At 35.6% G+C, this 24,234-nt stretch overlaps 1 protein-coding gene across 1 annotated transcript in view; it reads right to left on the minus strand.

Moving 5' to 3' along the window:
* CSMD1 (CUB and Sushi multiple domains 1) overlaps nt 1-24,234 on the minus strand; it is a 1,092,711-nt gene that overhangs the window by 1,035,785 nt on the left and 32,692 nt on the right. The window lies entirely within an intron of this gene.

A 24,234-nucleotide genomic window follows, 5' to 3' on the forward strand; every position in this document is an offset into this window, starting at 1 on the left:
GGACTATTCATGAAGTCAAATACCATCTAACAAGTGCAAATGAAAGAGTATGAACTGAAGTACTTATGATTTTCCTGTCATCTCTATTATCATATTTTTAATTCATAATCTCTGCATCAGAGGGTTGTTCAGAATGAACAAATCCAAGGCAATGTCTGGTTTTTAGCTTGGTTTCCCCAAGGAAAGAAGCTTGTACAAAATTCTGCCAAAATTCTTTTCATTGCAAGTAGCTTTTGAGCCTACTGCATAAATTTAACCAAATTTAGCAATGTGGTAGGGGAATCAAAGGTAATAACTGCCAGCAAGTTTCACAAAAACAGGTAGAGACCAAGCAAGATGCTAATAATTCCTCCACTTACCCTGCACTCATCTTCTGAGATGTTGAATAGCACATGCAAGTGACCACACTTGAAATATAAATGTAGACAAATCCAGTCGTCATTAATATTGACTCTCACTGAAATGGTTCATATTTATTAGCTGAGATTTTGTGAACTAGGAAATAGATAAATTCTAAATGTTTTAAACAATAATGTATTTCCTCTCAGTCCAGTTTTTTTTTTTTTTTTTTTTTTTTTTTTTTTTTTTTTTATGAATACTGTACTTATTTATGCAAAAGAAAATCAGAAAGTCTTCTGTCTGGACACTGTGCTGGTGTGCTATTAAAATGTATTTCTCAATAAAGGCACATTCAGTGTTGCAAGGAAGCTAGCTGGTAACAGACCGAGAGTTCCCCTTGGTTTTACAATAAATAAATTTAGTAACATTTGATTATAACTTTCTTATCCAACAGTATTTCAGCTGTTTGAAAGAAAAGTTGCAAGTTTTTAACATGACTTGGGTAAACACTTTTAAAATTCAGATTTCTGTAGCACCTCTTTCAGATGTTGCAGGTATCAGGCCGGTTTGTGGTGGACAGCAGATGGCTGTGGATCTACAACTGTTATCCCCTGAACAGTCACTTCCTTTCTTGCCACATCCATATGTATACAGTTAAAACCAAAGGTATGAAAAGTGACACAGCATTGATTTGTGGAAAACAAAGCTGCAATAAATGAAGCTAGTGTTTGGCTGATGGGAAAGCACAGACCTGCAGAACAGTAGGCATAAGACCATTGATTAAATTTTCTCACCCAGATGTGAGCATATGAAAACAGAAGAACAGCCCATCAAGCTCAGCATCCTGACTCCTGTCAGTGGCTGTAAGCAGATGCCTTGTAAAGGGGTGAAATCTTCTCATTCTTCTTTGTTCTCTGTTCTTCACCAGCTAAGTGCTACCTTTTCTTTTGCTTTTCTGATACTCCATTCTAAGCTATCTGTCATAATTTCAAGATTTTGTTCCAGAATAGAAACCACCAGCTCAAAGGCCATAATTCTGTGAATTGGCTGCCCTTTGTTTTTTTCACACTATCACTTCATCTACACTGAAAGCATTTCTCCAGGTTGTACCTTTCCAATACATGTGACTCAGCTTTCTTTCAGTACTCAGTACTATCCTAGCAGGCATGCAGACAGACTCCCATACATCTTTTATCATAAAATTATGCCTATGCATGTAGAGGTACCTTGATGTTACTTCATCACAATTTCTAACTGCCGCAACCTCTAATCATAAATGCATAGGTGAACCACCACCCCCTCTCACCAGGCTGATGCTCCTGCCTGCTGCTCCCAGCTGCACTATTCCCTCTAATCATGATGCTGTTGCCTCTAGCTAGCTAGTCACCCCTTTACTGATACCTCTCACTGTGCTCTTCCCACTCACCACAGTACCACTTATATGGTATTATCACACATTGATTTCAGCTCTGAATAGGTTCATTAAAGAGAGCCTTTACTAAAATCCATTCACTTAAATTACTGTCATTTGAGACTTCAGCAAAGATCCAGCACCATTTCATCTCTTGTCCTTGCAGTAGACCCAGTTGTGATCCTCTCCCAGCTTTCATGATTTCTGTTCTCTGAGTGATGACTAAAGGGGAATCACCTAAGCAGCTAATTGGGTTTTGTTAGTGGTTCGGCATGTAGGTTCACTGAAGATCCTCCATTTCTCATAAATATTATCAGCTATCATTATACCCTGGATCTCAGTAACAAAGAGGCCCCTTCAACACTAAGCTAATTCTTCCTAGAAAACAAAAAGCCCCTTAACGTGATACATGTCAGCATTTCCAGATGCAGACAGTAAAACAGTCACTGAGGACCAACTAAAGAAAATATTGTTGTTTTTCACTTAGAGAGAAAGGATATAACATTTCATCATAAAGCCGGCATCAATACAACCAAATCACTGTACTGGCATATTTTGCTTTAGCTTCTAAATGAGGTATGTTTATTTCAGTTTATCAAGAAATGTCATCAGAAAACTCTTTTTTCTCAGATCCTCCTTCTGCTTGTAAGACTCTTTCTAAAAATATGTTCCAATGTCTGAACTTTGGAAGTATTTATAATCTACACAATGAATAAGTGTAGATAGAGATTATGTATGCTCTCCATTATTACTATTATTCAAAACTGTTTCTTGTGAGCACAAACCCCAATACCTGGCCAGTTGTCCTCATGTTTAAATGTGCTGTTTCTTACATTAAAAAAAAATAACTATATTTCTCTTAGGACTCTAACAGCAACTAAATAACAAAGAATTTGCATATATGCACATGTGAAAAATTAATATACATACATGCATACTGTATTTTAGTAAATTACTGGCATGTGTTATTGTGCATTGTGACTCATGAATCATGAATCCATTTCACAGATTATCATTTCCTATTAAATTAGTGCTTTCCATATGGTATCTCCAACGCAAATCCTACAACCTACTTATTGTGGTTAAAAAACCATCTTACACCAAGAACACACTGTCCTAGGCTTTGAAAAATATGTTTGAAATCAATTTATTCTACTATGTCTAATATTGTTTAAAGATTCAAGTGATTTCTTCTGTTTTTGGCATTTTATTTTTAGACTATATCTATTACAAGTTAGCATGTTATTTCTTTGTACTACTGGACTAGCATAAACCAGAAGGAATTATCACAAACTGGAAAGGATTCTTATAGTACAGCACTATATTTACCCACAAAGAAGGCACTTCATCAAACCACAGTGTCCTTTTGTAATGGCTGTATTAATACATGCCAAGAGTATTGTAACCATTGCACTTACACAGTCAAAACTTTTATGGGAAACTCATGTGAAATCTTGCCCCTAGTTAGCTACCTGAACCTGATATTTATGCAGTGTTTTTGTAGAAATTGAATTGTAAGTGGCTCACAATCATATTTATCCCAAAAAATACTACTAAAAACTGTAAAGTTACATTTTTATAAAATTGATTTTATTTCTGAAAAATCTGTGAAAACATTTTAAAATAAAAAGATACTGGATTAGTTTACCATGTCATTACAGTTGGGGTTTTATTTCTATACATTATATTCTACAGATTTTATGTGAGAAGCAACAATCCAAGTTCTGACTGAATAAGCTCAGTATCTTTACAGGTTTTGAACATACTTTCCAAGACCTCTGATTTAACAAAATTCCATTAAAGGGTGGGGTTGGAATATCATTCTCATTTTTAATGAAGTAGGTTGAGATCTTGCTACTGTAATTAGGACTGGTTCTGAACATTTTTTCATTAGTAAATTGGAGCCTATAAGACTTTCATTGTTCCAGGAAGCCCTTTGTAGCTCTACCACATCTGCAGCTGGTCTCTAAAGTGTTTATGGACTAAGCTGAATAGATTTTGTTCTTTATGTGCTCTCATTTCTCTGCCTGTTCCATTTTTGTAATTGGACAGATAGCCAAAATGACCTCTACTGGCCATCCAGGGCAAGAGTTGTTTTAAATCCAACCATTTATCTGTGGTTCACATGGTTTATATTTTATTACTTCATCTCCACTTCAGTCTTTGGTTCTGGCACTTTTCCCGTGCAAGTCACATTCACACTATATAATTGAGCTTTATTCATGGAACTGTGAAACAGACGGAAAGTATACCAAAATATGGAAAATGAAAAAAAAAAAACAAAACAAACATCTAAAAACAAACAACTTCACCGTGACATTTTCTTTGCTTCTTGGCTCTGGCTTGCTAGCAACAGAGCATTGAATATGTAAATCCATAACTAATGAAGAGTTATATCAGTCAGCTAATAATAGAGTAAGGAGTTACATAAATCAATATAGATAATAGAATCTATTTTTGAGGGGTATGGTGATCTGTTTGCAGGATATGTATGTACACACACACACACATACACACACACACAAACACACACACATAATTCTTTTTATACTATCAGCCAATAAATGCATTACCAAATTCAACTGGTGTTTATCTTCAATAGACTACAGAAACCCCCAGATTATATATATATACTTCAATTAAAAGTGTTCACCAGCCATTTTTTCCTTTCTTATTCTTAGTACTTCTTTCAGCAAGAGTATCCTGGTAATTGTCACCTGAAATTTTCCTCAAATATTTCTGGGAATTATTCTACTAGAGATCTAATGCACAAAAATTGCCAATAACAAAGGTCTACACTTCCAAATGAAGGGAAAAACATGCAGTTTCAATGATCAGTGGTTTGAAATTATCAGAGTAGCTGAGACAACTTAGCAATAAGTCCAGGAATAAAACTAGCAGCAGAACAACTTTCCTTTCTTACCATTGTCTCTCAGCTTTCCCTGTTTTTCGGATATTATAATTTTCTGTCAATGCTGCGTGATATGTCAGTGTATGGATAGCAAAATGGCATTCAATTTATTTTTGCTGCAGTGTGGCCTTGCAAAATAATTTCTGATTTTCTGCTTACTATCTCTAGAATGTCTTCTTTGACATTACTGTATTTACATTTTTCTTTCCTTCTGTCTTGTGTAAAATTGCATTTTCCCCATATGAATTTTAATATTCTACTTGCCCAATTTTCATCTCCCTATCTCACTGTAGATGATCTTCCAGTTTTCATTACACTATCTTTTCTTTCAAAAGAATATTATTGTTTTGATACATTAACTATTTTCAATTTAAAAAATAGTAAAACTTAAAATTAATATTGCAGTGCATAACTCTTCCTCCTGATGAGAACACAGCAATAAGATGATTCCTGTGATCACTAACATTTAAGATAAGCTGTTAAGATAGGAAGAAAACTAGGAAAGAGGGAACATGAACATGAAGCAATTCCATGCAAAGCAGTCTTAATTTGGAACAAATGATGGGAGACTGGAGCCCTAACACTGCTAAGAACTGCTGCACACTTCAGATCTGGCCAGTCTTCTGTCCCAACAGTGGCTAGAGACAAATGCATAGGAAAGAGTAACAGAAGACTATGCATAGAGATATGTTTTTCCTAACAGTCTCCTGGACCCCCAGCCATTCTCAGAATGGGGCATTTCCTGGGTAAGATACAATTTATTTATTTAATAGCTGCCCATAGAACTCTCATCTCAAGTACTCCTGACATCTTTTGTGCTAGGTACAGGGGATTTTTTTCTTATCCACTCTACTTTGCAAGGAATTTGAGAGGTATACTACCTATGCAGTTAATAAACACTTGCTTTTGTAATTTGAGCCTTGAGTGCCACCTATACCTAGGCAAACAAGTCTAAGCATTTCCTAAAGAGCAAAATAGCTTCAAAAAGAACAGCTGAAGAATCTGGATCTTAAAGTATTCTGTTAATGAGGGTGCCTATCTGAAAGAAATCATGGTTGAAATCTACTCCTTTTCCATTTAAGTTAGAGTTTGAATCCCATTATTAATGAGGATACCCTAGTCAATAAGGTGTGGTCAAGTTTCTAACACTCTTGTCAAAAATATTTGGTTACTCACTGCCTCAGGAATGAAGATGAAAACAAATCTGCTGTTGACTCTGTTAGGTCAGTCCCTAATGCATCCACCGCAGGGTTTCTCTTTAAAATCAGAACATTGTCAGGAGGATTCTGAACATTGTGCCTTACAGCAGTGATGAGCTACCCCTTGAATTTGTGGACTTAGGCCTTCTTAACAGAAATGAGAATCAAGCATGCCTATACTGCATCCTTGATGGACATTTATCTTCTGAGCTGAAGACCACTAAGTCAAGACTTGGTTTCATCTTGAAAGTAGGTTTTTCTATCAAAAAATTCCTTTTAGATCAAAGTAAATATTTAATGTTGCCCAAATATGCTTAATGATATTGGTAAAAATTTTTACAATTAAATTCAATTCAAAGTGAACTGATCTCCACATTCTTTTATCCAAATACATAGATATAGAAATAGTATTATTCCTGAGAATATGGTCTTAATGAATATGTCTAAATAGTAGAAATTATCAAGATGAAGTAATTAGGTGAGGCTGTTCTATATATTACAAGTCAAATCAACTCTAATTTAGAATTAGGTAACAGAAAAATAAAAGAAAATAATTTTGTAAATGAGACCTGCATTTCTAGAGGACACGGTGTAAATGTAAACAGTGCAGGTGTCTATTAAGAACCATAATTATCTTATTTGGACTTGGAAGTAGTTTTTAAATAAAAATATGGTACTCTAATATGCTTTCATGAAAATATTTTAAAACTACATCTGTTCCATCTTCAGTTTTCATTATACTTCTGTTAAGTCAAAAATAATCATCACACAAGCATGACATGGTTTTTGTCCTAACGCAAATACATAAAAGCAGTATTCAACAATATATAAGATCTCACATGCAATAAAATTCCTGCATATGTACCTTTTGTGGATATTATTTTGAAGGTAGCTATTACTACGGTGAAAGAATCCAGACAGCTGAAGACTTGAAACATAAATATAATAACAATTATTGTAGATTAGCTATAAATGTCAGCAACAGTTACAGACAAATTATGACTAAAGTTTGCTCAATAAAGTAACAAGAACTAAATGGTAACCAAAGTGATATATAACATTTGGTGCTAGGAATCCTAAAAAGAAAGAAAAAAAAAACAATATGGAAGAAGGGGAAAAGGGATAAAGGAAAAGCGGGGAGGGGGGGATTTAAAAAAAAGATTAAAAAAATAAAACTAGCTGCAGCAATATCTGTCATTCATAACTTGCCATAATTATCTACTCTGTAAAATTGCTGCTGTAATTTGAAATGCCTCCCTCCTGATCTAATTGGCAGACTAATGCAATGACTTGACTAAGAACCAGGAATGTAAATCTTGCCATTATGTCAGATTCACTTGGATTTTAATGCAATATTCCCTCAGGAAGGCCCATGATTTAATTAAAAACATTGTGTTTCACTGTCCAGCACAGCACCTGCAGCTCTCTTAGTGTGTGGATCTTGATTCCCTAGAGTGCATTGCAGCTGACCTTTTTGGTTTCCATTTAGCGATCACTTTGCAGATAAATTTTAACTGTTTCCTATTTAGCTCTTAAATGTGCTTCTGTGCCTCCAGTTCTTGAATTTTTGGTGCTTATCAAAGCACTGTTTCAAATTGGCAATGATTTCTCTCCTAAAAGTACTGCTCGTATAACAAATACAAATAGCAGAAATCAGAGTCAGCTATGATTTAGAAACTGATTCATTCCACGGACTATAAATGCTTCTGAACAGAGCTATACAAAACAGCTTGCCATTGAGTTAAAGCAATGTTCTCAAATTGTTACCAAGCATACTGCATTACAACATAACCTTATATGATACAGTGTTTTCTATTCTCAGCTTCATAATCAATAGGGTGCTTTGTCCCAGTTCCTTTTTATGCACAGGAAATAAGTCAAGGAGTTGGAAAGAAGCCCTATCTAGGCAATATTCCAGATCATGACAATATGGCAATGTGGAGATGTTAAGATAGGTGGTTTTATGAAAATCATGACATTTTTAGTTACAAAGAGGTAATCATTCTATTACTTCTTATCAGAGTAGAAGTGTGTGAAAAGGCTTCACAAGGCTCCTGCTGGTCTTGGCAAACTCACTGTTAAGAGAAGCAAAAATTGAAATGAATCCACCTCCCTTTACTTTTGAACATAATGAGTTGTCTCTGTTAGCTGGTGATCTGTACAAGAAAATTTCCATAGGCCATATAGTTCATTTATATTTAATTCCAGACTGACTACAACCACAAACACCTCTAATGGTAATAACATGCAATCAAATAACAAGCAACAAATTAGGTGGTAAATTAATTGTGGTTCTTCATTAACACAATTGTGCACCTGGTAACAAAAAAAGTACAGAGCCTTTATCCCTGTAAAGCTGTGGATGTTTCCAGAGCTTCCAAAGACCAGCTACTGCAGTGCTCTGTAAGGTCATATTTTTCTCTACTGAGCACTTTGGAGGAGCCTGAAAATAGGCATGGAACTGTTCGGCTATTGGATATTCACATTGGAATCTCTGAAAAACAGAAAGGCATGCCTACACCTACTGCTCCTACATATAGTCTGATCCATTAGCCTTGCTGAATTAGATATTTAAAATTCTTTGTTAGAAGAATAACAAAGTTATTGAAAGAGAGTACAAAGCTTTTAATTATATTGAGAATAAATTTAACAGAGACTGATTTACTTCTGCCTATAGTAAACACATTACAGTTGACCAGCAAAAGTGGATTTATGAACATGTTGCAGCACTGGTCAGCATATGTCGGACTGAGCGTACAGAGAAACATAACCTTTAGTTTCTTTAAAAGCATTTTCAAAGTGAATCCTTTTTTAAGGGGATATCTCAAAATGCCATGGTAATTCTGCCAGTGTGGGACTCAGATTCACACTTTTATTCTGAAACAATATTTATAGGATCTACAAAAAACATCAGGGAAAAAAAAAAGCAGGAGGATTTTCAAAGCTGCCTTCTTATCTCACTGAATCAATCTTAGACAAAGATTAATCAGCATAACCTATATGTCCTTTAGTCTCCAGTAAACTGCTCCTCTTTCCTTCCTATAAAATGCACATCTTACTTCTTAAAAGATGTGAAATAATTAAACAGTACAGTGTTGGAACAGGTAATATATCTCTGAGCTACAACCTAAATTTCACATTTCACATTTTTAAGAGTTTATAAGCTCTGGAGAAATTGCTGAAATGCAATTTTATTTTTTTCCCTTTCACTTTGACTGTTCATCACATGGCAGTTCCTGTGGTCAGACACTGAATATAGCACTTAGCTGCAGCGATGGAGGAATCAGTAAAGACTTAGGAGAGTGGCATGAATGGCATAATTTTTTCAGCCTGTCTTGCAGCTTGTTTTTAAACAGGCACTGATACAATCTAAGGACTGTCCAAAGAGTTACCTTGTCTTTACAAGCTTCACCTAAGGCTCTATCTTAATCAATATGTTTTTAATAGTTTTACAAGTGTATCCAGCAATGCTGGGATGGAGAAAGATAAAAATGTGCTTTTCTTGATATTGACTGATTAGACAGCTCCATGAGATGGGAAGATAATTTTGCATAATGAGAGCTTCACAGAGTCCAATGAGGGCTTTGTCTACTCCTCACATGAGAAAGTATTTAAGGGACTTGCCTGACTGTGAGGCTAATACGAGTCTAATAGCCTATACAGTACCAAGACTGGATCTCATCCATAAAGTCTTGGCAATCTGTCCCATTGAGATGCCAACAATTAATTCAAATGTTTGTGCTAAAGACGCAATTTAATATCTTAGAATGAGGAGGTTAGCTGCAAACAGGCATGATTGCTCTCAGTGTGCTCTCAAAATAGAGGTGACTGCTTAAGAGGTAGATTGATGCAGATAATTCAGTTACTGTTTCAAACTGTCACACAGATAAGAAACTTTTTTTCCTTTAAGATGTTAATATGGTCAATGGATTTTAAAAGTGCTCTTTATATCTTTTTGCATATCCTTCCTCCTTGGTTCTGTCTGAAAAGTGCCATTAACTAGGTTAAAAATGTAAGGCTTTTTAAAAGCTCTACTAGCTCCAGAAAATAATTCTGATTGGCAGATCCAGTTGAGTAGATCCTTATAAGATTTGAGACTTTGTATATTTCTGCCATCTATAGTGCAAAAATAGTGTCAACGCTTAGTAATAGGGGACAGTTCCTACTACAAAACAGGCCCCAGAGAGACTTGTCACTGCAAACGAAAGTATGTGAGCATACCCATCTGTGAAATACAGCTATGGCTCCAAGCTTCCTTTCTGCTCAGCTCTTTTTACTTTTTTCTTAAGTTAATACACTGCAGCTTTAGATTAATTCTCATGCATTTTTTTAAACAAATATGTATAAATTCAAGATGAACAGACGTGTAAACATTGCTGATTGGAAATCAAAACTTCAGCAAACACACTTGCTGCATAACTACCTGGCATCTTGGCTACCCCTTCTGTCAGAATGGCACCTTGCCTGCTCCAAAGTTGATTTGACCCCTCTAGTAATGTGTGGGTGCCAGACAGCACTGACTTCTGCAGAGCAGCCTTCTTCAAGACACACATGCCATCCCCTCTGCAGGAGCTCCTGCCTTCATGCCAGCAATGAAGCATTGGCACAACATCCTTCCTCACAATTGATCCCACCTGTTGATACTTGCACAGCCAGAGATGAGGGGAAAAAAAAAGAAAAAATAAATTAGGAAAGAGAGGCAGACAAGCATTTCTGTTTGCCAAAAAGGCAGGTGGACTAGCAGCAGGTGTCTGATCAACTCAGGAAGATAACAGGGTGTCAAAATGTTTCTAACAGCAAAGTGCAGTACTTCTTGCAGGACTCCATCCAAAGACAATCAACATATCCATCAGTGATTTTGAGGGGCAGCCTTTCACATTCTTTCGTGATAAGGTAGAGAGAAAATAAGTCCATAGTGTTAAAAAAGCAACTCAAATACTGGCTAAACTTTGGCAATAAGCTATCCTCTTTTCACCAACAAAAGAGTAGTCATATAGAGCATGAAAGGCATACTAGGAAGGTTTTATCTTTGACGCATGTGACGCCTTTTTCAAACCCATATTGGAAAATGCTTGAGGGAAACCCTGATCCCTCTCAAACTGGTTATGCCAGAAGTTTATCTTTTGCTCTGTGTGATTAATAGGTATTGAGGTAAATAAGCTTACAAAATATCAAAATGTGATTCACAAAGATCTCATGTTTTCATCTCTGTAGAAATGGGAAAGGGAAAGGGGGCTCCTTTAGATTGAAAAGATCTTTGAAAGAAAATGCCAACAGCAAAGTCCACATTTCTTACAGAAATATCTAAAAAGTACCATCCAAAAATCTGTGCAATTTGCAAGGCTGAAATGTCCTTTTGAGGTTAAAATTAGCAATGCATCTGTCTCTAAATAAATAAATGAATAAAAATCCTATCATTAATTATTATCTTTTCATCAGTATCTGGGACAACTTCCCAACTGGCTGAAATTCTTTTCCTTTTTTTCTCCTTCTTTATAGAGCCATCATGATGTGTGGTCAATTGTGGCTGGCTATTACATATATTTTTTTCTTGCTTTTCCGGTGGGATAATCTTAATATGGCATTTTCTTCGTCTTTGAGATGTATATGCATGAAAATGAAAAAAAATTCTTCCAGAACTAATTATGTGGATAAATATAAATCAGAATTACCTTTATGGCAGGAGTTTGAGACTTGCAAAGAAGCCTGCTGTCCAAACACAGAATTTACATCATAATGATATATTTTGCTGCCTCATGCCAAGAATGGAATCCAGAGCCTCTCTAACTTTTCCAGGCGTGTTTTTGTATATCCAATGCCAAGAAAATACATACAAAATTCTGTGAAGCAAAATGTATATCTAGGACTCCCCAAATGCACAAAAACAACCTAAGGTACAGTGTTACTACCTTTCCTTTTCTTTCCTTCTGCTGATTTAGCCTTTTAGGATACATATAGATACTTAAATGCTCTCTAGATTCCACTTTAGGCTATTAAATGTTTTATCTATTCTGGACACCATTTTGTCTAAATTTTTGCTTCCCTTTTAGCTTCATTTGGATTTGGGTGTTTAGCTGTCTCAGACTCTGGAAAAAAATGGCCAGCAAAACTAAACAAAGGCTCATTAAGTTGCAAGGTTTAATAATGCAGGCAGTGCCAACAAATAGGAATGTTATTTGTTGTATTACTCCTACTGCAAATAATGAAAGTATTCTGGCTCCCTCCATGGAGTAACTGAGGGGCAAGATTTCTAGGGTATATTTCCTATACATAGGCATCTGATTTAATTTTAGGTCATGATGCCTGGTTTACAGTTGCTATTCTGGAAAGGCGCATATTTTTCAGCCTTTGCAGATGTCTGGATGAATCCAAAGGTTCAAAAGTAGTACTTGGCATGAACATCTAGTGAACCTCAGACCCTCCTCATGCACCTCCATTGCACACATATAAAGCTTCACTCTACTTTGCCTTTGCTTTTGAGTGTGGGTGCCGTGGAACCAGAGCAATCAAAAGGGAAAATGAGAAACTGTCTTTACAGTCAGCATCTCAAGAGTGCTGAGCTCGTGTTTCTTTCAATAATGACAATAAAATGCCATGTCTTTCATTTGTCTTTATGGCCACACTATTCACACACACCTGTGTAAGGCAGTTCAAAGCTATGAGACAAATTTGAGAACAGCAGGACAACACACTGGGCAGAATTAAACATGAATACAATAAAAAAAAATCAAATGTCAGGTACATTACTTCCTACATATCATACAGTTTATAAATTACATTTAATTCAAATTCTGTTACTGCAAAACCTTTATATAACAATATATATAATATATATATATATTATATATATATTGTTATAAAATAAAATATATCATTTTCAGCACTAGATAATGAATGTCCCAGGATTTAGTTGTAGAATTTGAGCTGGTACCAAATCTGAAATCTGTCCATATATATATATATATATATATATATTCAGTTTCCAATCCTTAACTTGAAGGAAGCTCAGTCAAGAAAAAACAAAATCCTAATAGTTTAAGTACTTGCTGTTGGCACAGAGATAGAAATAGGGGTGATGCTTCCTTATTCTGGCAAACAAAATTTCACCTCCTGGGTATAAATTCCTCTGTATAACAGGATATTTTAGAATTAATTCAAGACCATCTGCAAATTTTCCAATTTTTAATATATTTATCGATAATTAATTAGCTTGCGTTTAGAGAACAGTGACAGTAAAGGACACTGGAGCCATAGAGCAACATTTTTGAGGTTATTGTCTATATTCAACATTCTTTTTTTTTCTGGAACATTACTGCTACTACTACTATTATTATTATTGTTGTTATTTATAAAAATGCTGAGGTATGTATATGGGACCTCATCCTTTTTACTCAAGAGGATATGTCTTGTTTGGACCATTCTCAACTCAAAGCAGAGCATACAGGAAGTTTTTGTAAGACTTGTTGAAAAGATTTCTTTTGTATTTTAAACTAATTTTTTTTTCCTTAAAAAAAGACATTTCTCCCCCATAAAATTGTCAGTGGAGTTTCATATTTTAATTCAGAAGGTACCTAAAATACTGATATCTAAAATAGTATTGCAATCAAATCTGAAATATCCGAATCTTAGATTTACTTCAGTTGTCATTGTTTTCTGTAGGCCCGAGCTCCTTATCACATTTTTTGTAATATATAACATACAAGAGATCACAATAGGTTCAAGGAAATGTTTTTTCAGAGATCCAATGAAGACAGGTGAATCTACATAAATGTCACTACATATGCCTGAAAACATCCCTCAAAAGATTTAAAAATCCAAATGATTGCTTTCACCTGATTTACTGTGAATTTCCATTTTAATAAAGAATTAAAATTTTAATGTGGAAGAATAGGAGATCTGCTATGACCATCTCTTATTTCTAAGAATTCATGGGGATTTTTAGTGATGTACTGACAATAAGGCTCAATCCTTAAATCATAGAAATCAGAATTCCATGCAATAAAATATTTCAAAGAAAGTATGTCAGTTTATAGAATTTAAAGATCTGAATCAAAGATTCGCATCAATAACTACAGGAAACAGAAATAAATGTGTTCAAAATAGCTATGTGGTAATCCCTCTAAAATATTCTATGCCATTCTGCTGAATTTAGGAGCAAGTAAATCAGGTTCCCTTATAAGCAGCTTTTAAAGCAAAACAAGATGAGTTTACCAGGACTTGTTCCTAGACATAATAAATACCAGCTGAAAAGTTACTCCTGTAAGGAAGACTAGATGCATGAGGTAGAAACCTGTGAGGTCGTTGTGGTTCTGAGTCTTCTGAACCAGGGACAGAGGTCTGTGCATGTTAGAGGGCTGCTCTTCATATGAGTGTGCTGATTAAACACTCCAGGAAAAGGAATAATTCCTGCATGACTGGAGACATGATGGGAAGCCTTCCACAGCAAAACATACTTGCTAGAAGAGAAAATTAAAACCTTGACTGCCTTAAACAAGAAGAAGTATTTGTAATAGCAGACAAACAGGATGGACTTAATGAAAACCAGGAAATACATTTCAAAAATTATAAAAAATTAGATTCTAAGGATAAAAAAGTGTCATGAAGTCCCCTGCTCTATGAATTAATGTGTGTGGGGATGCTGCATGAATAGGATGTCTCCACCTCCCTGTAAGCCTGCAGAGGTGAAGAATTCAAATCCAGGATAAGAGAAAAGATTGGACTTGAATGAAATTGTTCTTATAACAGGCTTGAATTATGCTTATATCATTCTGCCTAAAGAAATAGTCAAGTTTATAACATTTCTGTGTGTTTGCCTAAAAGTTTTGTCAGCTCCCACTTTTTCCAACTTCCTCTCTCTACTTCTTTCTTCTTAGCCCACTTCATGCTCTTTTGAATGCTTTCTCTCATGTCCTGACCCTCCTTTTTAATAGGCAGAACTTCATTATTTTTGGTTCTTCCATATCTTTCATGCATAGTAGGACTTTTTTCCTATACTTCTCCTAAGCTAATTCCTCCTCACATTTTAAGTGCTTTGTCCTCTCATTTTCTTCTTTTCCTTGTCTATCCTCCTCCTCACAGATTTTTCTCTCTGAATTCTCTTACACTTCTCTGTTCAAATACTACTTTGGGCAGATGATTTTTTACTGACTCACTTTTTGAGTAAGGGAGTAATTGAATCATATCCCATGCCCCTTACTGCTTCTAGTCTTCCTTTCAGAAAGTAAATGCTTATCTCTTTGGCGATTCATTAATGTGGAAGCCAGGTACTTTCTCTGACTTTGTGTGTTCAATGTGTTCAAGCTGTACCTTCCAGAAAAAAAGCTGGGAACAAAACTTGTACTAGCTATAGAGACTGACCCTGAAGCAGAAGAGTATCACATGGACCCTCTTCTGTTTGGGACAAGAGAAAGGACATGCAAAAAACATTGATCAGGAAAGAACACAGGACATGGCACTTGGGCAATTCAGAAGGGAATTCAAACTAGGCAATGTACTGGTCAGGAAACATACCATATAGCCTATGCAGTGAGCAGCTCCCCTGAGGCAGCCAGCCAGGAAACAAAACAACAAGAAGTGACTGCAGATCCAATACCACCCCCATAACTACAGTCAGATATGTCTGCCCATACAGATTCTCTTCTGTAAGATCTTCTCCAAAATGTATTCTCAAGTACCTACAGTAGTTTTTCAAATATGCTCCTCTTTTTTTGAGACAAAGCTAAAGGACAAATATAAAAAAGCTATAATATAGAGCAGATGCAAATTTGGAGTATTTATTGACAGTGGAGAAATACAAGTTCACTTCATTCCTGGCCCAAGGTAAATGAAATTCACATAATATAATTTCATAGACTGATGTCTCATTCCATACTTTTCATGCTAAAGTAATCTTGCAGAGAAAAATGAGTAAAATGAGTAAAAATACAGCGTGAATTTGAAGTTCATTGCTATAAACAGTCACCTTTGGCGTTGATAAAATCTGCATTTTTTTTCTCTGATTTGGAAAGAGTTTCTAGATTTTATGCAATGTCTGTTTTCTCTCTCCCTACTGCCCTTTTATTATTAAGGAAATTTAACAAAATCGTTGATCTGTAAACAAAGACTAAAGAGTAGCTACAATTATAAAAAGGAATCAGTGATGAAGGAAAGTGTTTAAGCAGCAAAACTAGCATTTATGCCCAGCTCTCAAATAATTTCTCTGTATTTCAAACAAAGACGGTAACATCCCAGAGGAGAAGATAGAATTTCCTATAGGGAGAAGGAAGACTGAACTGTTAAGGGCTTTATCATTTCATTACAGTAGATAATTAGGTAATTAGAATGATTAAAAGTTGAGAAAGCAACAGACTCAGATGAATTATAATCCACAATCCTAAAAGTAGCAAGGGAAAAAGCAAAGCGTCTGGAGTTCAGCTGCTGAAAATCCTTAAATGACAAAGGTTAACAGTAAGGGAAGATGAGGGCAAATGTTGTCCCTTATCTCCCATTCAAAATATATTTCTTTAATCAGAACCTCCCAGGCTAACATAAGGAAGAGGCTGTGGAAGAGAACATCACCCTTTCTGGAAAAGAGCCTGGAAACACTTCCTACAGATGGCAGCCTAGTTTGTTCCAAACACTCTGTTTTTCTTCAAAGCATCTGAGAGCAAGACGAAGTGATGGAGCTGTATCTGGGACTTGGGTGACCTCACTTAAGGGAGATAACTCTTTGCACCTACTCAGTTTGAAAGAGTTTCAGAACAGAGTTATGAAAAATGATGATGATATTGATTTCCCAAGGTATAACTGAAGTAAATTACTCGATTTATTGTAATTTGGACCTTGATTTTACCTCTGTAGTTAATGTCAGTGAGAAATATTTTAACCTTTCTGATTTACAGTTGTGACTGTAGTTCCAATTATTATCTGCATTTGGATACCAAGACTGGAAGACTTGCTGGTTCAAGGAGGAGATGGGAGATCCATCACAATTAAAACTGGTGACCAATTCACCAAGGCCAGCTTACAGGACTGCTCTGAAAAGAAGACAGCACTTCAGCACAAAGTGGATCTGCTGGATTAGCATATTTCCTGAGAACACTTCATCCTAAAAGCAGCCTGAGCTGCAAGTAGAACAGCTCTCCCCTCCAAGACCACAGGAGGATGAGTAAAGAAAAAATGCATTTTCTTATTTTAGATAGAATTCTTATTACCATAGCACCCAAAGGCTCCCTTTCAGGAATAGAATCCACTCTGATGAGTGCCTCAAAAATTGACCCCTAAAACACATCAAAGTCCTTAGGAGTCAAAGTCATTATGCACATTCAGAGTATTATTATTGTTGTTGTTATTATTATTATTATTATTATTATTATTATTGTAATTCAACTGGATTCCAAGATACGTAGTAGCTACTAAGTGGCACTAACTGAATAGTAAATCCAGATTTTAACACCAGGTGTTCTCTATTATTTTCCTCTTCTCTCTGCTCTGATCCACTGCTAATCTAAAACTACTGTCTTTCATTAAAGGGAAAAAAAAAAAAGAAATCATGCTGGATTTAGACCAGATATAAGGAAGAATTTTTTACAATGAGAGTGGTGAGGCACTGGCACAGGTTACCCAGAGAGGTGGTGGATTCTTAATCCCTGGAAGCATTCAAGGTTAGACTGGGGCTCTGAGAAACCTGATCTAGTTGATGTCCCTGCTCATTTCAAAGGAATTGGACTAGATGACCTTTAAAAATCCCTTCCAAATCAAACTATTCTATGATTTTTACATCCCAGTTGAGCTGAAAAGCCACATAGCCTCTACCATCCTTATGATTTTCATATTTACTGAAAACTATGCAAAAGGAATCAGTAGAATAGAATCTCCAAGTGGAGAAAAAAGATTTGGCATATTTCAGTGTGAGCTCTCCTGCGAGTATTCCTTTTCTGTTCCTGCAGCTAAGCGGAGGCAGAAAGTAAAAGATGAAGACCCAGAAGTAAATTCCAGTTAATAAAAAAGAGACTTTTAGTTGACTTAGGAAGTTTCTTTGCCAGTTGCCTCTAGCAAAAGAGAATTATATTCCCAGTGAAACATTATTATCAGGTGGATTCTTAACACAAAGACTCCTCAAGCCCTGAAGGCAGACAGTCTATAAAATATGAAATCTTAGAACTACTGGCTCAGACGACAGCTATTATCTTTTTTTTTTTTTTTTTTTTTTTCCTTGAAGAGGAAAGGAATAAAATCAAGGTAAAACAGATATTTAAGACTTCTGTGTCTGACATTTCTCATAACAATGGATGCTCATTTTCATATCTTCACATTCAGACTCTTTTCCTATGACATCTCTGATTTGAAAAATAGAAAGCTTAACAGTTATCCATGTCCCATTGCCCACTCTAAACAGAAGTCCTGAGCTTGTATTATTTCCTTCTAAAATTACTTTTACCCACTAGTGGAATGCTCTGAGAAACTACATGACTAAGATTTGCAGCAAAAGTTTTTTAAATTTTATGAACTGATGCTGTTGTCATTTTTCACAAAACCTTTTTATTCTGTCTTTGAAATTTGTGTTTTGAGAGCTTATGAGATGAGACCAATCAGTCTAGGAAAAAAGATTTTTTTCAGTATCTTTGCCCAGTGTAATGCAAGTTGCTAAGTGATAAATGATCCTAGAAGATATGTTTCACTACTTTATTCAGAGAGTAACATCACTGTATTAACCAATATAGTTACTTTACTAAATGCATTGGTGTGAAAAAAGTGAGAAAATTTTCTGAGGAATCATGCTCAGCACAGAAAAATATTAAGAACAGCATTGTACTTTTTCCAAATCTGAACTAAAATAAATACATAAAGACTTGGAAATGTAACTTTGCTCGTAAACTTTCAATGTAAATCAGAGGTTTTGCATTCATTTCTCTAAAATATCTGGAAGATTCTCAGGTAGAAATTTCAAATTCCAGCTACTTGCATTAACCTATCTATAAGCTTTGTAATGTATTCTACTTACAAGACCTCTTGAAACTGTGTTATTTTAAGATCCTGTGCTAACCTGTCCCATACAGAGTTAAATGCAAAGTGAAATAAAGGAATATTTAAATTCTTGTTAATCATGAGTAAAAGGAAAGACAAAACAAAACCACTAAAGTCCTGTACCTATAGTACTGATTCAGCAGTTTTGCTTACATACTGGTTTAGTGTACGTGGTAATACAGGTATCTATTTGTTAAGAATAATCTGGGTATGAAAAATACAGCACCATAAGTCTCACTGTTCTGTGGACATTTCTGGGACGAATATGAAAATTTCCATCCTCTGATAAAAAAACATACAGAAGCAACATATATGGATGCAAATCCTCGCAATGATTAGTACAATTTCTTTCATAATACATTTGTGTATAATGTGATTTTTGTTTTTTACTAGAGGAGAGGATGGGAGGGACCATTAATCTGGCTACTGCTGCAGTGACGACTTTTTCATTTCCTGCTTTGCCTGCTATGTAGCCTGTACATAGGGATCGAGTTTACAGGAAAACATGTACTAAAAATGATACAACGCTTCTTTCTTTCATGTGAAGATACTGAAGGTATGTCTGTAAACACTAAGTTAGCATGCAAAGGTAGTTTTGTATACTCTTGATGTCAAATATCTACAAAGTCTCCTGGGTAGCAGGGGTGGTATTTTGTGTTTTACAACAATTGTACTCCTAAAGATTCTAGATTTTGAAAGTAGTCTGAACTGTGTGATGCTATAATCTGTCCTGGTTTTTATCAATACAACACTTTACTTCATTCTACTCTCTTTTTTTCCCCTTAATAAATGAAATAGCATGAGTTCAGCTATTATTAAACATCTTGAGTTTCCTAAGCCTTATTTTTCAGACACTATTTTTGATCTGAAATATAGGAGACAGGGACTCAATTAATTGTCTAGGTAGTTTGTTCTCACAATTAATCACCATAGACTTAAAAATGTAGTCTTATTTTTTTCTTTGGTTTCAGCTTTCTGACAGTGGTTCTCATTATGCCTTTCTCTTTGACATGATTGAGCCATTCAGGATGGCATGGAAGACATCACTAATTCTTTTTTATAACACATGGGCAAAGATCATTGAGTCTGTCACAGACATTCTCTTCAGAAATGTTTTACTGCTATTTTCTATTACATGCTACCAATTTTATACCATTTTAATGAATATTCAAAATTTATTTATTATTCCAGTCCTATTCCTTCTCAATATCACATTAAGGAAAATTATTTTTTTATTCCAATTCATTACTCCTGAACAAATCAACCCGTTAGCTGTTGTCACCTATGTACTGGTAGTTCATTTCTCTTTGCACTAGATTTCAGGCACTGCCTTTCAGTTGACTGTCTGTTAAATGGGATCCAAGATTATTAAAAGCTTTAAGGTGTATCTTACTAGACCTTTTCCTATAGTGAACTCCCCAAAGGAGAACAAAAGGCTTTTAAATTAAAAAATTACATAAACCAGTTTCCCAAATTTTGTAGGCAGAGACAACTCAAATAAAGAGAATATATAAATCATTGTCTTGCTCTGCTTCTTTGCAGACTTGTCCTGTTATCCAGTGTTTGTTTTACTCAAATCACTGACCTTCTATCTTACATCTCACTTATCTATGGTTGCAGGAAATTTCTTTCATCATCTTGGTGACCTGGTATCTGCTCTCTGTCCCTTACCACAGTTTCTAGTGTTTCCTTGGAGCTTCAGTCCCCCAGCTCCAGGCAGTCTTCCTTGTGCCTCTTCAAACCTACAAGTTTCTTTCCCTGTTTGTGCTCAAGAAGCTTCACAAAGAAAGGAGAAATCCCCGTTCTGTCTGCACCTACTCTTAGTAAAGGCACATAAAAAACCTGGAAGTAGAGACACAATGTAACTGACTATCAGTTCTCCATTCAGTAACTATAATTTCCTTTCCTTGCTTGATAGATATTTTTAAATTTGGCTGACTTAGAGCCATTAGTTTTGAATAGACCAAGTTTACTAAGCCAGCTGTCTCTTAGGAGGCTGAAAAACTGGACATTGCTTTCCAGAGTGATATAAGTAGCTCAACTGAGCCAGAACACCATTGCTCCAGTGAGAACTTGCTCCAGTATCAAGCCTGAAATATAATAATATAATATCAGCACTAGGTTTTACAAGCTGGTTTAGAAATTTATGCATAAACAGTTATGGTTTAAAATAATGCAGAGGTTTGTATAAACAGCTGAAAAATGTGCTTAGTGTATGGGTAAGACATTGTCCTTTGCCATTTTTTTGGGCTGTGTTTTTTTTTGTTTGTTTTTTTTTTTTTTTTTGTAAGATGCGCTAAATAAATGCCGTGTCACTAAAAGGTAAACTACTTTAAAATGTAAGTCAATACCATCAGGAAAATAAGGAGAGATTTCCCTTTTGCAGCTGTAATGCATGACCTCTGTAAATGCAGAATGAGAAGACTCATTGACAGGCAAAGCACACTGTCAATGCTATGCAATGCAAGAGCTGCAATAAACAAAACCAAGTCATTCACAAAACACCCAAACAAAAAAAAAATAAAATGATAACATTTCACTAGTATAATTTATCAATAAAAATTGAACAGAATTAAAAGCCAGACACAGGCACACCCTATGCTTTAATTAATTTAGGAGCATAAGAGAAGTAATTTTTTTAATGCAAAAAATCCATTTATTACAAAACCACTGGCCATTTACATTGATTATTGTCCTATTAATCCAACAATATGTTTTATAACTCTGTTAAACTGCATCCTGAGAATATTCAGTTTTTAAAAACTGCTACTTTGGGAAGATTTGTTTGGAAGTTAATTTTGTAATTCACTAAGCAAACCCAGTTATGTTTTAGGAAGTCAGTAAGCATTGGACCTGTGTTGAAGAATTACAGGAAGTATGCTGTTGTATCACATTGACTGAATGCCTGCTATGCAAAACAGAAAGAAGAGGATAATTAATTTATATTTGTAATCCTTCCACCTTTATGAAATACAGGAAAATTCTGCTCTACAGGTGAGTCACTCCAGAAGCTCTGATTAGATAAATGCCACTTGTGGTTTATTTCGATTAGGAGACTATAAGTTTGCATAACTGCAGGTTCGATTTGCATACAGGATAATCTTAATGTTTCAGAATTTGTAAGCATATTAAGATTTAAGTAGTATTTATTCAAGCACTTCAATTAACTTCTTTCAATTATGGAGACAGATACTTTGTCAAATCTTTTTTGCTAAATCAGTGTGAGATTTAATGTCTTAAGTTATATTTAGATTAAGAACTTATGTATAGGACTCCCACCTTTTAGTTTATGTCCCAGTGGATTAGTTATTTTTCACTTGGATCACAACAGTCCCATGTAGTACCAAGTCTGGGAGCAGAGTGGCTGGAAAGCTGCCCAGTGGAAAAGGACCTGGGGGTGCTGATTGACAGCAGCTAAACATGAGTCAGTGTGTGCCCAGGTGGCCAGGAAAGCCAGTGACATCCTGGCCTGTATCAGTAATAGTGTGGCTAGAAGAAGCAGGGCAGGGATTGTCCCTCTGTACTCAGAACTGGTGAGGCCACACCTCCAGTGCTGGTTCCAGTTCTGGACGTGTCACAATGAGAAAGACACTTAGGGGCTGGTGAAGGGTCTGGAGCACAAGTCCTGTGAGGATCAGCTGATGGAGCTGGGGGTGTTTAGCCTGGAGAAAAGGAGGAAGACATTATTTCTGACTTCAACTGCTTGAAAGGAGGCTGTAGTCAGGGGGAGGTTGGTCTCTCCTCCCAAGTGAAAAGTGACAGGACAAGAGGAAATGGATTCAAGTTGCACCAGAGGAGGTTTAAATTAGATATTAGAAAGATTTTTTTTTTTACCAAAATTGTGTTCAGGTATTGTAAGAGGCTGCCCAAGGAAGAGGTTGAACCACAAGCCTTCAGAGTGTTTGAAAGGCATGTGGATGTGGCACTTGGAGATATGGTTTAGCAGTGAACAAACACCGTGGTGCTGGGTTAACCATTAGACTCAATCATCTTAGATGTCTTTTCCAATCTCAATGATTCTATGATTTCATGTTAGAAGAGCTGGTGTTGAACATTTTTGTTTGTTTGTCTCTGTTGCATTTTGCTTTTTTAACAATAAGCAAATGCCCTGTGCTTGGAGAAGAAGATAGCCACCAGCTGTGCCAGGGAAATGCCTAATGCTACAATAGTAATGTAAATTAAATTAACATCTGTAATATGAGAGCAGGAGCAGTACTGGAAAGACTCAGATTTTTTTCAGTGTAGATCTGTATTAAACAATTTTTAATTACTGCGCAGAAAACTATTTTATTTTACTAATTGTAGGTAGTGGATACACAATATCTGAAAATGTGGGTTTTTATCTTTTCCCAGTGAAGTCTGGCCTGTTGTAATTCACCTCTCTCTAAAGATGGTTAATACCTGAAAAGCTGACACAGAATGGCATTACTTGGCTGTAATATACTCAGTACTTAAATGACTTTCAAACAGTGTATAAGTTCTATCAAATCAATTGAATGGGAAATTGGGTACAAATTCATTACAGCATAGGCAGCTTGACCATATAAAGAAGCAGCCTGTAGTAGAAATTGTCATATTTTTAAGGAGGATTAAGTTGCAATGAGCTTTTTAAGGATTATTAATGTACAATGAGCATGTTGTTAGAATATCACAACAGGATAGAGAAGGTGCAACAAAATCGTGTTCTTAAGAGTACAAGGGGCCTGAGGCCAGCTGAACATGAACATAATGTACGTAGACATATGTTAACGTTTAGTGGTGTATCTATGTGTACTGTTCCTTCAGCAGTGTTCTAGACACCATATAGTACATTCATCTGTTCACTGCATGCCAAATAAAAAGACAAATTAATCATGCTTTAATCAAAATGATACATCTTAATAAAATTCTTTACAGGGTTTGTAGAGCTTTTGTTTAGCCATTTCAAAAATGTAAAGTTTTTTTCACAGATCTGTTGTGCTAATTCCAGCAACAATAAAGGTATTTAGAATTACTGCCATTCTCAAAAATGAAAAAAAGCATCAGTCTTTTCTCATGCAGTAGCAATGTTACATAATATTGACAATATTCATATACTGTTTCCTGGAATTGTTAAAGCCTGATCATATTTCCCATCAATTCTGAATTTAGTTGCCTGCATTCAGTACTTCTAGATATCCCAGTAGATAATTTCCTGAAGCTATTTAGACACATGAGGTTGGAAGCAGACTAGCATCTGCCAAATTCCTTCTAGGTTCAGAGGGATGACCTGAGGTAAATAAATGCCTAACACAGTCTTTAAAACATTTTTAGAGACTTATCTTACTTCAGGCATGCCAAACCACTGAAAACCCAATTCTTGACACAGAAAATTCAAGGATATTTTTGAT

This window comes from Anomalospiza imberbis, chromosome 3 (genome assembly GCF_031753505.1).
Source record: "Anomalospiza imberbis isolate Cuckoo-Finch-1a 21T00152 chromosome 3, ASM3175350v1, whole genome shotgun sequence".
Classification (NCBI taxonomy): Eukaryota; Metazoa; Chordata; class Aves; order Passeriformes; family Viduidae; genus Anomalospiza; species Anomalospiza imberbis.